General features: G+C 40.3%; 1 protein-coding gene and 1 long non-coding RNA gene across 8 annotated transcripts in view; both read left to right on the top strand.

Moving 5' to 3' along the window:
- Positions 1-20,195, top strand: part of RNF144B (ring finger protein 144B) — a 141,470-nt gene that overhangs the window by 50,775 nt on the left and 70,500 nt on the right. For 2 of the 6 annotated variants that reach the window (XR_014061663.1, XM_081518084.1), the window contains exon 1: positions 12,705-13,004. The exons of the other annotated variants lie outside the window; for them this stretch is intronic. The gene's annotated coding sequence lies outside the window, so the exon portion shown is untranslated. Of the gene's footprint in view, positions 1-12,704; positions 13,005-20,195 lie in introns of those variants that run through there. 6 annotated transcript variants of the gene reach the window in all.
- LOC145516684 (uncharacterized) lies at positions 56-3,395 on the top strand. 2 transcript variants are annotated; one of them, XR_014061666.1, is made up of 4 exons: positions 56-274; positions 957-1,053; positions 1,837-1,992; positions 3,204-3,395. It is a non-coding gene; the product is annotated as an uncharacterized LOC145516684 (long non-coding RNA). The 2 variants fall into 2 exon arrangements; XR_014061665.1 differs by having other exon boundaries at positions 63-274; positions 1,737-1,992; positions 3,204-3,364.

Raw genomic sequence — 20,195 nt, 5'->3', positions numbered from 1 at the left:
GTTTAGAATTTGGAACTCACTTTACTATGGAAACAATATTACACTTGCTAGTTTAGGTCTCTAGCCAAACTATAAATGATCATTTGGTCTACAACACAGCTGAAATGGTTTGCTTGCCCTTCAAGGGAGAGTCTGGACTCTTCTGTGTCTAAAGCTCTGAAATCGCTAGCTTCCTGAATACCAATTCCCCTGCATTTCTCTAGTTTGATTCTCTGTGGACCTCCCTTTTTTTCTCACTTTAAAGAAGGAAGGGAGAAACCAAGGAGGTGTACAGGTGAACAATAGGTGTGGGCTCTAGGTATTGAAGGATGCCAGGGGTACTAGATGGCACAAAAGGAAGGGGAGAGTGGAAATTAGTGAGTTTGGTGTCCTTTGTGACTCACATAAGAAAGATAGGAGAGTGGGGAGGGGGTGGAGGAGTAGAAGGAGAAGGGTGACCGCAACATTGGATAAATAGGTGTTGTCATTAGTCAGTGCCTGTGTGTAAAATATTTATTAACTATTTTGTCATATGCAGTTGAGTTGTCCTTTGCCTTCAATTAGCCAGCAGTAAATTAATAATGAATTTTACAGTATTCCCCATTGGTCTAGCTGAATTCCCGACGCCCCCTCCCTGGGATGAAGCAATGTGATTGCATAGAAGTCCAGCCAGGTAGCGGAAGGTATGCACTGGCCTCTAATGGCACAGCCGTGTTAGGTCAGCACTGTGTCTTCACGGCGCTCCTGCATACGTGGCTTTAACAGATGATTTCATTCTCTTTTTTGGCTTGGACCCAGACAGTTTTACATTCTCAGCAAAACAGATGGACAACAAGGGTGAAACATGATCTTGTACTAAAATAGTCCTTTGAGTCATCCTCTTTGACTGTTCACTCTTCTGGGAAACTTACCCCTTCCTTCTTGCAGAAGGCTACTGCTGAGCAATAATGCACTCAGGTTGTGAACTTTCTTTTCAGTGGACATTTTCTGTTTTTCTTCTTGGTCAAGATGGAGCTTTTGCTAAGCTAGAAGTATTGTCTAATTTTTGGCATAACACCTGGATTTTTGCCTGAGGTAAAGATTTAAAAATAGAATTAAATATTTTATGTCAACCTTCCACTTTTGTCTTCTTTCCAAAAAAGATTCCAATTTGAGAACAAGGGGAGCTTGATTTCACATACAAGTTTATTTGGGGAAGCAAGGGCGCTCGAGCAAAGATCACTCGACGAGGTTATTAGGTTCTAGTCCATGTTGTGACAGTAACTGCCTCTTGGACCCCAGGAGAGTCCGCTCATTTTTCAGAGCTCAGTTTTCTCTGTAAAAGGGGAATGATACCATTTCAGCTGAATGGTGGTTGTGTGTTTTCAATGAGAGGATATCTGTGAAGGCACTCAGATGAAGTCACATTGCTATAGTAACCTAGGTTTTGATTAGTTCTTAGAGGTTGGAACTATCTTCCTCTATAATGAAATAGTTTATAATATATTGTAGCAGGGACTCATTTGTGTAAAGATTTATTTGTTTTAAACCTAGGATATTGTGCTCAATGCCTTTTATTCAGTCCTTGCAGAAGAGAGGAAGTAATATACACGCCATTGTCATTGCACCTTTTCTTGGTTTTCTGTTCATTCATCCATTCATTCATTCTGAGATATAATTGACATATCACATTATATTGGTTGCAGGTGTACAACATAATAATTAAAAAAATTTTTTTATTGGAGTATAGTTGACCATTTGATCTTTCTTGAATGCAGTGTGAAATCAAGGATAGCGTGATTCAGGGCATGGTGTGGATCACAATGACTCTGCTTCTTTGGGGCATTTATTGCTACCATGTTTTCTGATAATAATCAGGCATAAGCTGATGTCAAAGGAACATCTGGAGCCACCTGAACTATTAAACTGAAACAGTCAGCATGAACGGGTAGGCGGCCACCCAAGTCTACCATGTTCTTTTGAGGATGATGGTATCTGATTTCTGCTTCCTCATTTCCATTTTGGTAGCTAGAGGTAAGTACTGCAGGTGCTATGTTGTCTAAGATCCTGTAGGAGTATGTATAAAAACTTCAGGTTAAAAAGATTGGAAGTTTTTTTTTTTAGAACTTAAGTAACAATGTGTCATTACACTGGTCACTCTGAAAAGTTTTGCCTCTGTTGGTCAAAGAGCATACAGTGTTTTGGATTGATGATTCTCCAAACCGAGGAGTGTGTGTGTGCATTAGGTCATGGAAAGGAAACAGATTCATGTCGAGGGCCCCGTAATCCCAATAGAATGGTCTAGGAGCCTTGCACCCGCGTTTATACCATTTGTCTTGTTTCATTCTCATCCTGACAGGGAAAGGTGAGTGAGCCTCCCCTGCTTACCCTGTTTCTCAGTTTGATGTGTTAACATCTCACATAATGGAGCTGTTTCTTTATTCACTAATGCCTATCAGAGCAGTTATATATACCCTTTTATGGACATATAAACACTACTATGTATAAAACAGATCACTAATGAGAACCTGCTGTATAGCACAGGGAACTCTACCCAGTGATCTGTGATCGTGATGACCTGAATGAGAAGGAAATCTAAAAAAGAGTGGATGTATGTATATATACCAGGGGATGTAGCTCAGTGCTAGAGCACATGTTTTGCGTGTGTGAGGTCCCAGGTTCGATCCTTGGCATCTCCACATGGTTCCATTTTGGCTTCCCTGGTGGCTCAGAGAGTAAAAAATGTGCCTGCAGTGCAGAAGACCTGGGTTTGATCCCTGGGTTGGAAAGGTCCCCAGGAGAAGGGAATGGCTACCCACTCCAGTATTCTTGCCTGGAGAAGCCCATGGACAGAGGAGCCTGGTGGGCTACAGTTCATGGGGTCGCAAAGAGTCGGACACAACTGAAGTGACTTAGCACACACCCATATAACTGATTCACTTTGCTGTACAATTGAAACTCACACAACATCGTAAAGCAACTGTACTCTAATTAAATACTTTCGTTTTTAGATAAAATTTGAAAGATTTAACATATCACTAATAAGCCTTTTTGAGTTTAAGAAGGCCCTGGATATTAACAACAATAAGTAAAATTAGGGTTGACTTTCTGTGATTATCTTTTGCTTTTATAATAGCTTGAACAAGTTTTGTAAGTGAGTCATTTTCGGTTTATTAATCAAATGCCTCTACTGGAGCAATTTTCTGCCATCAACAAAGCTTATCTGTTGTCCATCTTTCTTCTAGGCACTCGGTTCCTCCTCTGCTACAGGGCGGGGCTCACACAGCTGCCTTCCTGGATCCGGCTGGCACTGCTGTCACTTGCATAGGTGTCTGTCTTTCTTACACCACCTGAAGGCTTATTTACCTTTGTAGTCCCAGCACTTAATAAAGAACCTGGTCAATAATAGGAGCGTAATAAATATATACTGAATAAAAGAATGAGTGTTATAATAGGGTAAGATCCTCATACTAAGGGAGGAAGACCAGGGGAGGCCATCTATCCCAATGGGAGAGAAGGTAGATGGGGGGGGGGGGTCCCAGAAAAGGTACACCTTGGGTGATGTTTTGGTAAATGAGGAGTTCTTCATCAGGTGAGAGAGGTGGGGAAGAATTGCCTGGGCTTGGGAAATTCCGTGTATTTGAAAATAGTGTAGCATGGCTGGAATTTAGATGCAAAGTGAAACGGACAGAAGATGAATCTAAAAGGGTAGATAGGTTGCATGTTACTTTGAACTTTGTGCCAATTTAAATTGTTTAGGTTATTAACTAGAATTACCTCTGTGATCCACTGGGTCAATCGGTTAATACCAGCTGGGATTAGATCTCATGAAGTCATTTGATTAGATGACTTATTATTTAATTAATTTTTGTGCAACAATTATTTGAAGGTAAATGGATGGGCATATTGGTCTGTGTTTAAGGCAAATTTTGTTGAAATCACAAACTGAAATCTTAGAAGTTTTAGGGGACTCTTCTCAACTTAGAGGTAAAAATATTGGAGTCTTTAACTCTAAATGGACTATGTCATGAGAGAACTTTGTAGCTGAATTTGTGTTTTAATGAGTCTTTCCTGTATATCCATTACCAACCATTTAAAAATGCAAGTACATAAGATTATTTTCTATAGTGATGACTTTTGTGAAGGTTCAAAGAGATAATGTATGCAAAATGCTTAGTACCAAATACCTTGCCTGGTACACAGTAGATGCTCAATAATATAATCTATTCCTTCCTCAAACACACCAGGCTTGAGGGAGTTTTCACTTCACCTTTATGAACTTTAAGGAGAAACTTTTAAAACAACAGCCTGCCTGCAAGTGTATCTTTGCTGAAATATCAGCTGGTTCTTTTGTAAAAGTTTGGAATTTCCTTGGTGTTTTTAAACAAGATTTCCTCTCTTAAATGTGTTCATTGTTTGTGTCTTAGATTGCCAAGATTTGATTTGAGTACAGCGTCTTCAAAGTGTTGGTGGGACTAAATATTTTAGCAGATGCTTGCATTTGAAATACTTCTAACCCCTTTCATGTCCAGGTTTCAGTGAATCACACTGAGGTACTCTTGACGTGCAAGACAAATGTGTTTCTCTTGATTTGAAGGACAGAGGGTTTGACTGATGCTTATGAATGTTTACTAATGCAGAGGAGAAATTGAGATAACAGGTCAGAAAATAAAAACTTGAATGAGGTGCTTGCTGGGCACCATTTAGGAGTATTGTATGTCTTTGGGTTTTTGTTTTTGTTTTTGATTAAATTCCAAGCTGGTACAATCCATCTGCCTGTTAAAAATAATTAATTGCCTTGTTTTCTACTTAGAGATGTAATGGTTCCAGATTTGCAAGTGAGAATTCTTGTGCAACATGAGCCATTGTTACTTCTGGGGGTTAGATTTTAGGTGAGCAGGGCAGGTTACCTAGTCACATCACCAAGTAAGTCCTCTTTCAGGGAGCATTTCTTTGGAGACGTGCTATTTTCCAAACCCCAATGAATAGAAATAGAATTATTAAATTTGCTCCAAACAAAGTAAAACTATAAGAAATATCGAAAGTAGAGGTTTTTTTAGATCACATTCCTTAATCATAAGCCAATTAAATTAGAAATTAATAATTAAAATATGACACCCCCCCAAAACCACTGGGAAACTAAGAAACTCTCTCAAATAAACCTTTGATAAAAAAATAAAGAGAAAGCAATAAAAAATTGCACATATCCAAATTTTTAGGGCATAGCATATACCCAAAACTTTACTCAAAGGAAAACTTATTAAAGAACTGATAACGTTTTAAAAGTTGAAATTTATGGAATGAAGAAAAAATAGAGAAAAAGGCTAAATAAGATTTAAAAAACTGGCAAAAATATACACAGTTAGGAGTGAGGAAACGGGCATGACTACATAAAGCAGGGAAGTTGGAGAAATAATAAGAATTATACGTGAAGACTAGGCACAAAACTCTATAGAAACAAATTGAAAATATTGAAGAAATGGACACTTTTATAAATAAAACATAAAAGATCAGTATTGACTCATGTAGAAATTTCAAACAGATAATTACTATAGAATTCCCAGTTTGTGCTGGTTGTTTTTTCCCATTTGGCATTGGTTCTGGACTTTAAGGAAATATTATTTTTAAATGCACTAAAATAAGATGAGAGGATGAGATGGTTGGATAGCATCACCTACTCGATGGACATGAATTTGAACAAACTCCAGGAGATAGAGGAGGATAGAGAAGTCTGATGTTTTTCAGTCCATGGGTTTCAAAGAGTTGGACATGACTTAGCGACTGAACAACAACAAAATAAGATGAGGTAGAAGTCTTCCATCTTATAACTTCAGGATTTACTATGGTTTCCTCACATGGCATGTGAGATGTATGTGTTGAAAAGAGCGTTTTCACTTTAACACATGTTTAAATGTGAAAGATGGTGCATATAACCCTGTCTTCCCCACCAGTTCTCTCCAAATCCAAGTTAACTTATGCCTCCCTTTGGAGAACAGCGTGTAGAGCACTCACTGAGAAAATGAAATCCGTTCCAGCATTGGTGGCTGAGAACAGCTAACTCAGTCCAGTCTTCAGGGAGTGGGAGGAGAACTTGTGCTGCTCACCCTGTCAGCTCCTTGGTAGACCACTTATGCCAAGGCCCCCACTGTGGCCTATGAAAAGCATGACGCTGCCAGGCTGACCGCTGATGAGGTGGGTGGCAAGTGTAGAAAGCCTGACTGCTCCTGATGCAGTGGTTTTGTCACTTTTGTAGGGTGTGAAACTATAGCTATTTATTTTATTGTTGAAAACGTTAACATTTATTGTGGGATAATCCCCTTTGGCAGAAAATGAGCTAAAGGAATGCAAAGTTTAATGAAAAATTAAGTACTAAATTTGTTTCTTTTATTTTTTCAATTATTATTTATATACTTTAAATTTTATATTGGAGTATAGGCAATTAATAATGTTGTGATAGTTTCAGGTGCACAGCAAAGCAACTCAGTCATACATATACATGTATCCATTCTCCCCCAAACTCCCCTCTCATCCAGGCTGCCATATAACTTTGAGCAGAGTTCCCTGTGCTATACATAGCTTCTTGTTAGTTATCCATCTTAAATATAGCAATCTGTACATGTCTGTCCCAAAGTCCCTAATATCCTTTCCCCTGCTCCTTTGCCCCAGTAACCATAAGTTAGTTCTCTAAATCTGTGAGTCTATTTCTCCTTTGTAAATAGGAGATTTATATCATACAAAATTCATTTGTATGATGTTTTTAGATTCCACCACATATAAATGATATCATGTATTTGTCTTTCTCTGTCTGTCTTACTTTAGTATGATAATCTCTAGGTCCATCTATGTTGCTGCAAATGGCATGATTTCATTCTTTTTTATGATTGAGTAATATTCCGCTGTATACATGTACCACATCCTCTTTATCCATTCATCTGTCAATGAACATTTAGGTTGCTTCTGTGTCTTCACTATTGTAAATAGTGTTGCAGTGAACACTGGGATATATGTATCTTTTTGAATTGTGATTATCTCTGGATATATGCCTAGGAGTGGGATTGCTGGATGATATGATAGTTCTGTTTTTAAGGTACTTCCATATTATTCTCCATAGTAGTTGTACCAGTTTATATTCCTGCTAACACTGTAGGAGGTTCCCTTTTCTCCACTCCCTCTCCAGCATTCATTATTTGTTTACTTTTTGATGATGGTCATTCTAGTCAGGTTTTTCTTATTACGGTCCAGCTGATTTTGAGATGCTCTTGTATGTATGAAATAGAACCAAAATGACATGTCTCCAACTTTTTGAAAACTTTTGTTATCAAGGCAGACATAACTGGGTAATCATTTCTGGGTCATATTTTGACTTTCCATGTATCAATAGTTTGACCTCCCTGTCACCCTGAACGAATCTCTGGCATAGTTTTTTTTTTTCATATTTTGTAATGTTCTTAGCCTTATTTCATATTGTGTCTTATTCTTAGTTCTGTATTCAGTACTCTCAATAAATGTTGAAAGATGAGCCCTGTTAGATCCAGCAGAAAAATGTGAATGAAATGGTAGGTCTTTGGAAATGACAAGTAACCAAACTGTCAGTGCCAGAATACTATGACCTTTGCATTAAATTTTTCTCATGGAGAGAGAATTGCACCTCTTGCAGAAGTTGGTTTCCCAATACTTGTGTTCTTTCATCTGATTTATTAAAACTGAACAAATCATTAAAAAAAATTTTTTTTAAGTTTTACTCTAGGCATATATCCTGAAGAAACCAAAATTGAAAAAGACATGTATCTCATTGTTCATTGCAGCACTATTTACAATAGCTAGAACATGGAAGCAACTTAGATGTCCATTGACAGATGAATGGATAAAGAAGTTGTGGTACATATACACAATGGAATATTACTCAGCCATAAAAAGGAGTGCCTTTGAGTCAGTTCTAATGAGGTGGATGAACCCAGAACCTATTATACAGAGTGAAGTGAGTCAGAAAGAGGAAGATAAATATTGTATTCTAAGGCATATATACAGAATCTAGAAAAATGCTACTGAAGAATTTATTTACAGGGCAGCAGTGGAGAAACAGACATAGAGAATGGACTTATGGACACGGGGAGAGGGGAGGAGAGGGTGAGATGTATGGAGAGAGTAACATGAAAACTTATATTACCATATGTAAAATAGATAGCCAATGGGAATTTGCTGTATGGTTCAGAAAACTCAAACAGGGGCTCTTTATCAATCTAGAAGGGTGGGATAGGGTAGGAGATGGGAGGGAGGTTCAAAAGGGAGGGGATATATGTATACCTATAGCTGATTCATGTTGAGGTTTGACAGAAAACAACAAAATTCTGTTAAGGCAATAATCCTTCAATAAAAAAATAAAAAGAAAAAAAAATGTTAGTGCAACATGTAATCAGGATGTCAAGACTAAGGTGGGTGTTACTAACAGTAAAGTAGGTGAGAAGAGTAATTTCAGTAGCATCAGAATGAATCTAATTTTTCTTTAATTAATTTTCTAAAAAGAAAATCCATTTGTTGATTTCCTTATTATGTAGGACTAGAGTGTGTGTTTTATGTATATATATATGTATAATGTTACATATTACATATTATATAGTATGTTTTATATTATGTAAGTATCTTATACATATCTAGTAATCTAATATGTATATTTCTATATTTGTTTTTTTTTTGGCTAAGTAGGCTTTAGATTTATTTTGGTCTTGCTTTTACATGACTTTAGGTATGTTACAAGTTAATGCAATTCCTACAGTTTGGATTACTTACCATTAATGTCAAGATTTTATTTGCCTAGGGTCACAAAGAGTCAGACATGACCTAGCAACTGAACAACAGCAACAACATAGGCAAGTCTGTAATTCAGATTAGGAAATTCTCTATTGTGATTAAGGTCAACATGACTGCAAACTCTGGTGAACAATTTACAGTATTATGTTTATCATTGCTCAGAAAGATAAAAGGTATTTTTGTAGATTGCAGTGACTGGATTTTACTTCTCAGTCTGAGATATCACATGTTACATCTACTTTTGTAGTCTAAAAGAGCAGTTCCTTCTTAGGTTTACATGAGGACTCTTCTCTTACCTACCTTATAAATACTGGTGTTTCTATGGGTTCTCTTTTTTGAACTTACCTCTCACTGAGCCTCACCACAAACTGTGAGATGAGTATCATCATTCCTCTCTTATGCATGAACAAACTGAGTTTTGAATATGTTAAATAACTTGTTTGAGGGCTTCCCTGATAGCTCAGTTTATCAAGAATCTGCCTGAAATGCAGGAGACCCTGGTTTGATTGCTGGGTTGGGAAGATCTGTTGGAGAAGGGATAGACTACCCATTCCAGTATTCTTGGGCTTCCCTTGTGTGGCTCAGCTGGTTAAGAATCTGCCTGCAATGAGAAAACCTGGGTTGGGAAGATCCCCCGGAGAAGAGAAAGGCTATCCACTCCAGTATTCTGGCCTGGAGAATTCCATGGATTGTGTAGTCCATGGGGTTGCAAAGAGTCAGACATGACAGAGTTTTGAATATGTTAAATAGCTTGTTTAAGGTTACATAATAATGAGTGGGTGATAGTTTGTGTATGTGTCGAAAGTCATTTGTCGCTCTACAGCACGCTACCTTTTGTGGGTCTCAGCTCTTGTTAATCTCATCTGTGATCACCACCTAAATGATGGTAATTCTTAAAAGACCCTCCACTCCGGATCTCTGTTGATGGCTTACTGGATAAGTCTTCCATATGTCCTAGAGACACCCCAGATTCTACAGGTTTTAAATCATTGTCCTTAATTATGGCTTAAGGAAAGCCATCCTTTATGGCTGCTCCTCCTTTATTCTTACTCTCAGTGGTACCAGCAGCATGGGCTCTTCTTTCTTCCTCATCCCCTACGTCCAATCAGGTATCAGCTCCCATTCAGTACTGTTTCTGAGATCTCCCTCCCTTTGTTCCTTTCTTCTCCATGCCATTTGCCACTATGTTAGTTCAAGCCCTCACTCTTTAATTATGCCCTCATCTTCTCTGTCTGAATTACCAAAAGCGTCATCTGAAGTCTGACAACTCTAAGCATTTACACTGGCTCTTGCCTCTGACTGGTTCATCTTTTCCTACCTTCTCCACTTGGCTACTTGAAGTGTCAATTTTAAGTCATGTTCTCAGGGAAATCTCCCTTGATTCTTTTCACCAACCCCTTTCCTTTAGTTCATTTCTTCTCTGTGCTCCCAAAGCGCATCATGTTTAAGTCTCTCATATCACCTACATATACACCATAGTACCCTGATAATTGATTTTCTTGTCTTACTCCTTCCTTGGACTGAAAGCTCTTTGAGGACAGGGCCCATGTCCAACTTATGTCTGTCTTCCTAGCATCTAGCAGCTTGTCTGGGAGGAGATCAATACATGCTTTAGAGGCTGGGGCACACTGTGGATTCATTAGGCAGTTCTGAAAGAGTTTTGATTATTGTAACTTTGTAATATAGTTTGAAATCAGGAGGTGTGATTCCCTCCAGCTTAGTTCTTTCACAAAATTGCTTTGGCTATCTGGAGTCGCTAAAGCTTTATACTGGTAAATGCTAAATTTGAAGTTAGACACCTGTGGGGCAGTTTTCATTAACAAATACCTTTTTCATCTAACACAGATTTAGGTTTCATTCCAGCTCTGCCCATATCTGGTTCAAGTCGAGCACTTAAATCTATCTGGTTCAAGTCGAGCACTTAAATCTCTCTGGTTCAAGTCGAGCACTTAAATCTCCCTGGACATTAGTTTACTCATCTTTAAAGCTAAATGCCTGGACTAAACTAGCTAGAAGGACTTTTCAAGCTGAAGTATCCTTCAATTCTATTTTTTAGGACCCCGCTGTATGTTCTCTTACCATCTTATCTACCTTGTCCTCCTTCCCTTCCTCCCCCACTAGAAGATTGGTCCTCCTCACAACTGAGTGACTGAGCACGCGTGCACACACACATACACACACACACACACACCTCTGTAATAGTACTTGAAAATCATTTCAAAAACCACTGGTCATAACCTGCCTTTTAGAACTCTGATAATGGTTTTAAGTGGAAGTCCATGAAAAGAGATGTTTATCAAGCTTGAAAACCTGTTTTTATTGTTTAAAAATCTGCTTTTGTGAAACTAGCTTTTTCAAATGAATTATCCCTTAAATCTAAAGTTTCCTATTACATACTGTACTGTACTGGGTTGAATAGTATCCCCTAAAATTCTTATCATTACCTAAGAATGTGACTTTGTTTGAAAATAGGGTCTTAATTTGTAATGAAATGAAGATGAGGTCATACTGGATCATGACAGGCCCTAAATCCTATGACTAGTGTCTAAGAAAAAAAGAGAGAGATGTGGACAAAGAGACAGGAAAGGGGAAAAGCCATGTGATGATGGAGGCATCGTGAACTGATACAGCCACAAGCCTGAGAAAACCAAAGACTGCTAGCAACTACCCGAGGCTAGGAGAGAGACACAGAGATTTTCCCTCACAGCCACCAGAAGCAACCAACCCTGCTGACACCCTGATTTTGGACTTCTGGGCTCAAGAAGTGTAGGAGAATAATTTTCCGTTGTTTTCAGTCACTCAAACAAAAACAAAACTGGTCCTCCTGTCTGTCCTGCCATCATACACGGAGATACACTGTGTTCTTCCGCACTTGGCTTTGACCTCAAGGTTTTCTTCAACATGGAGAGCCCAGAGGCAGTTTGCTTGTGTCCTTTGGCACCGTGCCTACTGCTGATCTGATCCTTCACTGGCAGGCTCAGTATTCCTTCCACAAAGGGCTGCGAGTCCCTTCCTTTTAGGAAGCACATTCCTGACTGTGGTTGCAAAAGTCGAGTGAGGGTGCCGAGTGAGCACAGAAATGTTCCCCTGTCTGGGGAGGGACATTTCCAAACTTCGAGGTTCGATAGAGTTGGGACTGTGATGGTCACCCGTAGGGGTGTGGGGAGTGAGTGAGTCGGTAGGTAGCCTGTTAAAGACGTCGCACAAACTAAGTTTCTGAGATTTTGGAGTGAAGAAGACCTCTTAAGACCGCCCCACCCCCACCCCCCCGCAGCTTCTGGATTACTTTGTTACATTGTCTTTAGCTGGAGTACTACCTGTTAGGTTACTAAGCAGTCCCTACGTAATTTGTTGGCAAAGCACTTCCAGCAAAATCAGTTTTTTTCCTAAAAGTGTGCCTGTGTTATAGGAGATCCACTAAGACTGTCCTGATTTGATTTGCCTGCATTCTAATTTTATCATTAGATGCTAAAGGGCAGATCAGGTACACGATGTTTTTTGACGAGACGTGCATGGGGACTGGCTCTACAGAAGCCAGTGTTCCGGCAGGGTGGGAAGGCAGGTCTGGGTCGTTAGAAACAAGAGGCTGGGAGGGAAGGGAAAGACAGGTGTCCTGGGAGGACGCATGCAGAGAAGCAGCAAGTTCTGAAAGCCAGTTAGGTGAAGTGTCCCGGTCTGGGCGGAAGGAAGGACGCCGGGGGCTGATGATGCTGGCCGTCCTGCCCTGTCTGTCTGCAGCGGGCGTCCCAGGAGGACAAGAGAGAGAGGTCTTGCTAAGCGGAGCGAGCGCAGGAGGGCCGGACTGCTGGGGCCCGCCGGCCGCCGGGTTCGGACAGAGTTAAGACTATCACCTGCAGCTGAAGTGCGACCCAGATGGGAAGTAGGAAGTGCGCGCCTGAGCTTCCTGTATAAATAAACGCGCGGCTCCCCGCGCTGCTGCTGCTGCTGGCGGTGCTGCGCCCAGCGCTCTGCGAGGTTCCCCGGGTATCGCAGCTGCGCCTCGAGGCGGGAGGCGGTTCGAGGGATTCCTCCTCCCTCTTCGGCCCGATCGGTCTGGAGCCCTGTTGCAATCCTGCAGAGCGCAAAGCTGTCAGCCGCAGAGCAGGGAGGAAGACGGAGGGCATGGAACAGCCGTTCCTCCCCGGGAAGCGCGCGGCCCCGGCGGGCGGTGCGCGCGAGGGAGGCTGCTGAGAAGCCCGGCGGCGGGGCGGTCGGGAGGAACGGAGCTCTCCGGCCAGGTAGGTTTAGGCAGCTTTTTAAGTGCTGCAGGCATTGCAAGACAGCGGTGGGGTTGGACTAAGAAAAGAAAAGGGGACGGGAGACTCACTCGGATACCTGGGTTGTTTGGCTTTATTTTCTGCCTCTCGTGCTGAAACCATGCAGAATCGGATTCATTCTGAATGCCTGAAACACCTGTGAACTTTACAAAAATAGCTCTGTTTACAGGCAAAAAGGAACGAGTTTAATTTATCGAAAAACTAGTCTCTGCAGAATGTATTGTAAAATTCAAGATTAGAGCAGATCTCCTAGTGTCTTCAGCTGGAGACCAGAGTTGGCAGAATCTCAGATACTTACCTTCTGCTGTTTGGAAATGCAGGGCAGTAGGTTGACATACCTACATATGGATAAGATGTTATCCGTGGGATCTTGGTCATACATTCTGCTGATTATTTTGTTGTGTAGTTGCTGATAAAACAGGGTGAAACTTTGATCTTCCACTGCTGTTCTCAAGTTGAAGTTAAAATGAAAGTGATCCCTCTATCAGTGGAGAAAAGATATCTTTAGCTGACCCCTTCCAGGGTACCTTTTGTTTCTCTTACAAGGAGTTTCAGAGATTCTGTTGTAAGTCTACTCTTGAGTGTACTTCTCACATTTAGATTTCTCAGAAATGATTTCCCTTTTCTGGCACTATGTTCTCTCTTCATGCTTGCACAACAGTCTCACTTTCTTCTTTCTTTCTGTTGCGTGTATCATATCAAAATATTAGCTGAGGCTGGCAGTAAGGCTAGCAGTGTTCTTCTGATTTGGCATTTCTGGAGGTTTATTTGAATGTTGCCAGGTATGAATTAAAGAACAATGTATCTAACATTTCTGAAGCAGCCAACTGGGGGTGTCTAGGCCCAGAAGCAAAATAAATGAATCTTGCCATGACTCAGTTTTTAGGGTGCGGATGAAGAGGCAAAAGGAGCCCAGCCAGTCTTCAGTGAGTTGCTGGCTAAAGTATCGGACTGCTGCAGCTTTCACTGAGATGAGCCTCTTGGCCCCCAGTCCTTTTTACATCTAATTCCTCTGTTGGTCCCTCCTTCTCCTTCGTCTGTCCTCCCTTTTCAGTCTGAGTCCTTTTCAGCAGTCCCTTAGGTATTTCTGAAGATATCTTGAGGGGGAGAGAGAGGGAGAAAAAGAAATATCTATAGCCATCCACAAGGCCACGTGGAGAGAATTGTATTAAGAACTCCAAGGCCACATTTTCATAAAACTTCTGCCTTCCTTTTTGCATGCCTGTGACTGGGATTTTATTCTTTGTGATGAGCATAAAGTTAGAAAAGTGGGAAAGAAAATAAATTGTTCCAAAAGGAGCCTGTGACTAACTGGAACTGTCTTGATGAGTAAACAAATTCAAGGTATAGAAAATGTAAAAAGATGTCCTGTAGCACAATCAAATTGCTTGGCTTTTTTTTTTTTAATTTAAAACAAACAGAAAAAAAAAAAGTCCCTCAACTAACCCCCTCCCCCTCCCCCCCCAAACCAATCACCCCAGATAACTTGCTTCTACAGTACTGTGCTGGACGTGAGGTTTGAGTGTGGTCAAACACTATCCATTTACCCAGAGTTTTACAAATATTTACAGTCATCTATGCCAAATATCTTTGTGCTGAGCCCCAAAGAACATTCTCAGCATTCAAAAGCCCCATTCTCATGAATGGTTTCAGTTCATTGGCAATTTAAAGGCATCCAGGCTTCCAAACTGGGTCAGCTTAAGAGATGTCTTTTTTTAAACATAATTAATTTTTGGGTCTCCCAGATTATGATCCAGGTTTTCAGGGCCAAACCCTGCAGCAGAGAGGAAAGTATGTTCTATCAGAAAGAAAAAAAGCTTATTTTAACTGTATAGTAAGATCATCAAGGTTTCTGGAAGCTGTCTTTTCTCTTCCATAATACAAATACTTTTAATCTGATAAGTTTATATTTCTATTTAAATTTTCCTGTTTGAAAAGTTGTGTCAGAGTGGCTCGGATGGTAAAGAATCTGTCTGCAATGCAGGAGACCTGTGTTTGATCCCTCGGTCAGGAAGATCCCCTGGAGAAGGGAATGGCAACCCATTCCAGTATCCTTGGCCTGGAGAATCCCATGGACAGAGAAGCCTGGTGGGCTACAGTCTGCGGGGTCGCAAAGAGTCAGACCTGACTGAGTGACTAACACACTTTCAGGACCGTTTTTAAGGACACCAGAATCGGTCCTCTCTTCTGTTTCTACTAGTCTTGGCTCCTGTGTTTCTCCTGGCCTTGACTTATGATTCTACTTTCCTGTTGAGTGAAGTTCTTAGTGTTTGAAATCCCTAGTTTGAGGTAGAGGTCAGGAGTCATGTGGAACCCAGATGTTGCTGGAGGAACAAAGTCCAGACGGTTTGGGGACTAAACCTACTTTGTGCAACTGATTGCTTTGGAGATGGGAACTAGGCCAAGCTGAGCTTGGGGAGTAGGTATCGGTAGCCACTGCTCCCGAGTACTGAGACTCTTTTTCAGGGATGCCTGTCTTGACTTACTGAAGTACCTTTGATACAACAAATTATCAGTATTTTTCAGCTTTTGAATTGCTGGAGGTGACTACAGATGAGAATCAGGCCCTGAATATATTCTCTCCTTCATGTACATTAAAGAAGTTATCTTCTGTGGTATTGAGGGATTGGAGGCTGCGGACATAAAGATGCATATGATGTAGCCTCTGTCCTTAAGGAATCTGCTTAGGCTTGGGAGTGACTTTGGACCAGAATGGTAATTTTTAATTCATGTTGTTTTACCTGAGAGTGAAAAATACTTTGAAGTTTGTCGTCTCATTTCTGTCTTTTCCTTTTGATGTTTTCCTGATGACACCTGACTGTTAAGTAATTTGAAGAGGCATAGGAGCACCTAACTTAGTTTATTTAATTATTTTAATTTTTAATTTGTTTTGTCACCTTTAGGCTTATGTGTGAGGTCTTGTACTAATGTTTTATTTCTATTATCATTGGAATTTATCACGTACTTGGTCTATGAGTACTTCTAAACCTAATGCATTGTGCTACAGTAGTTATTAAAAAATAGGAAGCTGTAAAAGAGAGTGAAAGTGGTCAATACTTTTGCAGCATGGAATGAGAAAATTCTCATCTGTGACTGAATCCCTTCCTGAAATTGAAAGCACAACGATCTAAGTAAAGTACACTTCTCTTATTCATAGCTGGGGATATTTCTGATTGTATGGCTTGTGGTATCAAAGAACATGCTTTGAGAGCTGTGTCTCATTGGTTTCTCATTCCTCTACAATCATGAGTTTGAGTCTCAGACCTTTAGTCAACTGGTTCTTTGTTTTTCTTGGGAAGGTAGAACAAGACCATCTCATTTCTTTTTTTGTTGGACTTGTGGCTGAAGCCATAAACCCTGTGTATGATTATATGAAACTCTTTGATGACAACCTTCTCAACTAGTTTACTGTTAATAAGTGGGGACTATGTTTAATCACCTTTACATCCACATTCCATGTGTGGAATTCGATTCTTTGTGGGTTGACCTTATTTCCTGCATTTTGCATATTCTTGCATTTGATTCCTTGAGAAATTGATTTGGCAGAGATGTACAAAAATACATACCCTGCACCTCACTTAGTGTGGGATGGAGCAGTTCTTTCCCCAAACAGGTTTTAAGTTTGTATCTATAAAATGTCTCTATAAAACTTTAAATTTTTACAGGAGAGGGTAATATTTATGCAATCCTTTATGCATTTGAAGAAAACATTTTGGTTTAGGTATTATTCTTTAGTAACTGTAGTTTCCTGGTAATGTCATGACCCAGGAAATCAACCCGTCTCTTGCTCCATGGGGCTTTCTGAAATAACACTTCTTGATCTGTGAATTACATCACTGTCTGACCTGCCTGTAAGTGGCATTCCTTCCTGCTTCTGAGCTTTGTTGTTACACCAGGCAGGGGGAAGAAAATTATTCATCAGGGCTGTGTGAATAATTGTGGGAGGCCAGGGAAGCAGTGATTAAAAAAGAGGTGGGCAGGGCACAGTGGTGGGGTTGAGGAGGGACCTACGATGATGAATGTGAAATTACAATGTCAAAAATATCATTGAGCTGCTATTCTCATTTTCACTCCTACCTTCTTTGAAAGTTTTGTTAAGAAATCTGGGAATGGATTTCCGCCTCTTGGGGCTTACCTTATAGTGGTGACGAGAACAGAGAAAGAAGACAAGAAAAAAATAAATGTGCTTTTCAGAAGGATAGACATTTTGCAAATGTTAAAACTTGACCTCCCAGATGTCCTATACTCTGTAAGGTATAGAGTAAGCTTATCACAATATCATGTACTTTGTTGGTCATGACCTCATATCTCTTTCTATATAGTTCTCCTATATATCATGTAGCAAAAATGTAAAAATTAGATCTGATTACTGTCACCTTAAAAAAATGGTAACCAAGGTGATGGAAGTGTTAACCAACCTTATTGTGGTAATCATTTTGCAAAAGATATCTATAGCAAACCATTCAGTTTTATACCTTAAAGTTACACATTTTTTTCTCAATGATATCTCAATACAGTTAGAAAAATAGATCTTATTAAAATAATGTACTGAACTGAAAATAATGTACTTCATTCCATAATTTCAAATAGCAAAGAGACACATAGAAAACAGTTTTTGATAATATTTAAGGTTTCCTTCCTAAGGATGTATCTGTCCTTTTCATCTACAAAAAAAATTAATAGAGATATATTTGTATATCAGTTCCATTTTTAGGAAAAAACCAGGTCTTTGAGTTAGAGTTATCCTCTTATTGCCATCCTGGAACCTGTTGAGATGAAGATGTTAAAACTGAAGAATTTTAGACCGAATATTTTTTTGTTTCTTCATTTCCCCTGAAGGATGCTGCGAAACGGTAGGGGAAGAAAACAGAAGTTCCCTTTCCTATCACAGTGATAAACTGTTTTGCAACAATGCCACCATCTCACAAAGCCTGAGTAGGTTACCTATGGTCTCTAAGCATTAAGTATTTCTTGGGTTTGTTTACACAGTCAGTCCATACTGGTGGGTCCTGCATTGTGGTTGGCAGAAACTGCAGATGTGGAGATGTGGGTGTGGAGGGCCAATGGTACTAGGCCTTTTCATATAAGGAAATTTGGTATCCCCTGGCAGATACCAAAATTCTCAGATTGCAGGGGTCCTGGAACCAATCCCCACCGATACCTAGGGGTAGCATACTACAGAATAGTTTCTAATCTATGCTGTTGTTTTCAACTAATGATTGAAGTATCTTATGTGTGATGTGTGTGGTTCTCAGTCACGAAGCTGTGTCCAGCTCTTTGTAATCCCATGCACAGCAGCCTGCCAGGCTCCTCTGTCCATGGGATTTTCCTGGCAAGAATACTAGAATGGGTTGCCATTTCCTTCTCCAGGGGATCTTCCCGACTCAGGGATTGAATCCACGTCTCCTGCAATGGCAGGCAGATTCTTTACCACTGAGCCACCTGGGAAGCCCTGTTAAAGTATCTTATATGTGATGTATCTACTTAATGGTCTTGAGCATTATCCTTTTGAAAAATAGATATAAAATATACTTGATTAATTGCATTTTTGTAATTACTAGTGAGGCTGACTGTCTTCCCATTTATTCTTGCCCTCTCAAGGCATGTATTAGAACTTTTTTTCTGATATTACTGGTTGTACACTGATTCATCCAGTCCTTGAATGTCCAGAGAGTGGGTCAAAGATGCAAGAAGGGAGGAGAATCACAAGACTGGTTAGTATGGCTGCTGCTGCTGCTAAGTTGCTTCAGTCGTGTCTGAGTCTGTGCGACCCCATAGACGGCAGCCCACCAGGCTCCCCCGCCCCTGGGATTCTCCAAGCAAGAACACTGGAGTGGGTTGCCATTTCCTTTTCCAATGCATGAAAGTGAAAAGTGAAAGTGAAGTCGCTCAGTCGTGTCCGACTCTTAGCGACCCCATGGACTGCAGCCTACCAGGCTCCTCCGTCCATGGGATTTTCCAGGCAAGAGTACTGGAGTGGGGTGTTAGTATGGAGATCCACATAAATCCTTGTCCCACTTACCACCAGTATCTATAGCCCTTGCTACTCTACCAGCCTGCTGGTCTACCTTCCATTCCAGGCTGTATTTAGGGGGTAGAACTTCAGCAAACAGCCAATGGCTGATGATAGTCAGCACTTTATTCGATTCAGTCAGTACCATTTGAGTCACTAATAGCTTTTGTTGAGAACATGAACCAGCAGTGAAATTAATCATAGCATTGGATAGAAATGCCAAGGTCAACACAATACTAATTTTCAGATCGTGTTGAGCTGGTTGCCTGACATGTCAGTCTTAGTTGATCTCGGGAGGGCTTTCCTAACAAGATAGAAATGGGACCTTTGGATTATTGTTTCTTCCTGCTCTGCTCGAGTGTTGGCTTCCTCGGAATCTCTCTCCGTTATACAAGCAGCACTTCAGCTCTACCTTCCCCACCACCTCCCCTTCCTGACAATGCTTCTCTTTGTCAGTGTCCTCTCACTGTCAAGCATTTGTATCTTTTATGAATGCTTTTCAGGGACGACTCAGTATCTTGCATTGGCACGTAAACATTCTGACAGTTCTCATGTGTCTCGTCTCCTGTTTAGTCTTAGACTTTCTTAGCGTGGCCTGGAATTAAGACCCCTCACTATAGATCAACTGGATTTTTACATAAGTTAACGTTTCTATTACATCAGTAATATCCAGCCCGTTGGTTGTGTTAGCTTTCTTTTTCTCTTTGTCCCTTTAATCTTGTGCTTTACCAGTTTATCTGAGTCTTACAGTCTTTGCAGATGGTGGAAAAATTCCTAAATAACCAGATGAGTCTCCTAGTAAAACAGTATCCTCTCCAATCATGTTATCTTTTTGCGCAGAGGAATAACAGCTATGATTTTGGGTAGTGAAACAGACATAAACTACACTAGTTAAAAATACTTTGAAAGTTGGCTCTCTCACCCACTGCATTTTTGGAGCAGATTGCTTTTTCAGGCGGCCAGCAGAGTATGAAAATTCCTTATACATCCTGAGCTTTCCAGCACAGTTTCTGAAGTATTCCTTTCTTTGGCAATTCTAATGAAAACACAGGAGGGAAAAAGTGACTTTCCTGTTCTTTTCTATCAAAAGGTAGTTACTTCTCATATAATGAACACTTTGTAGTGCAGGAGACACTCAG

The sequence above is a fragment of the Giraffa tippelskirchi genome, chromosome 8 (genome assembly GCF_054371585.1).
Source record: "Giraffa tippelskirchi isolate mGirTip1 chromosome 8, T2T-mGirTip1v1.2.pri, whole genome shotgun sequence".
In the NCBI taxonomy this organism is placed as follows: domain Eukaryota; kingdom Metazoa; phylum Chordata; class Mammalia; order Artiodactyla; family Giraffidae; genus Giraffa; species Giraffa tippelskirchi.
This window is presented reverse-complemented; position numbering and strand designations above follow the sequence as displayed.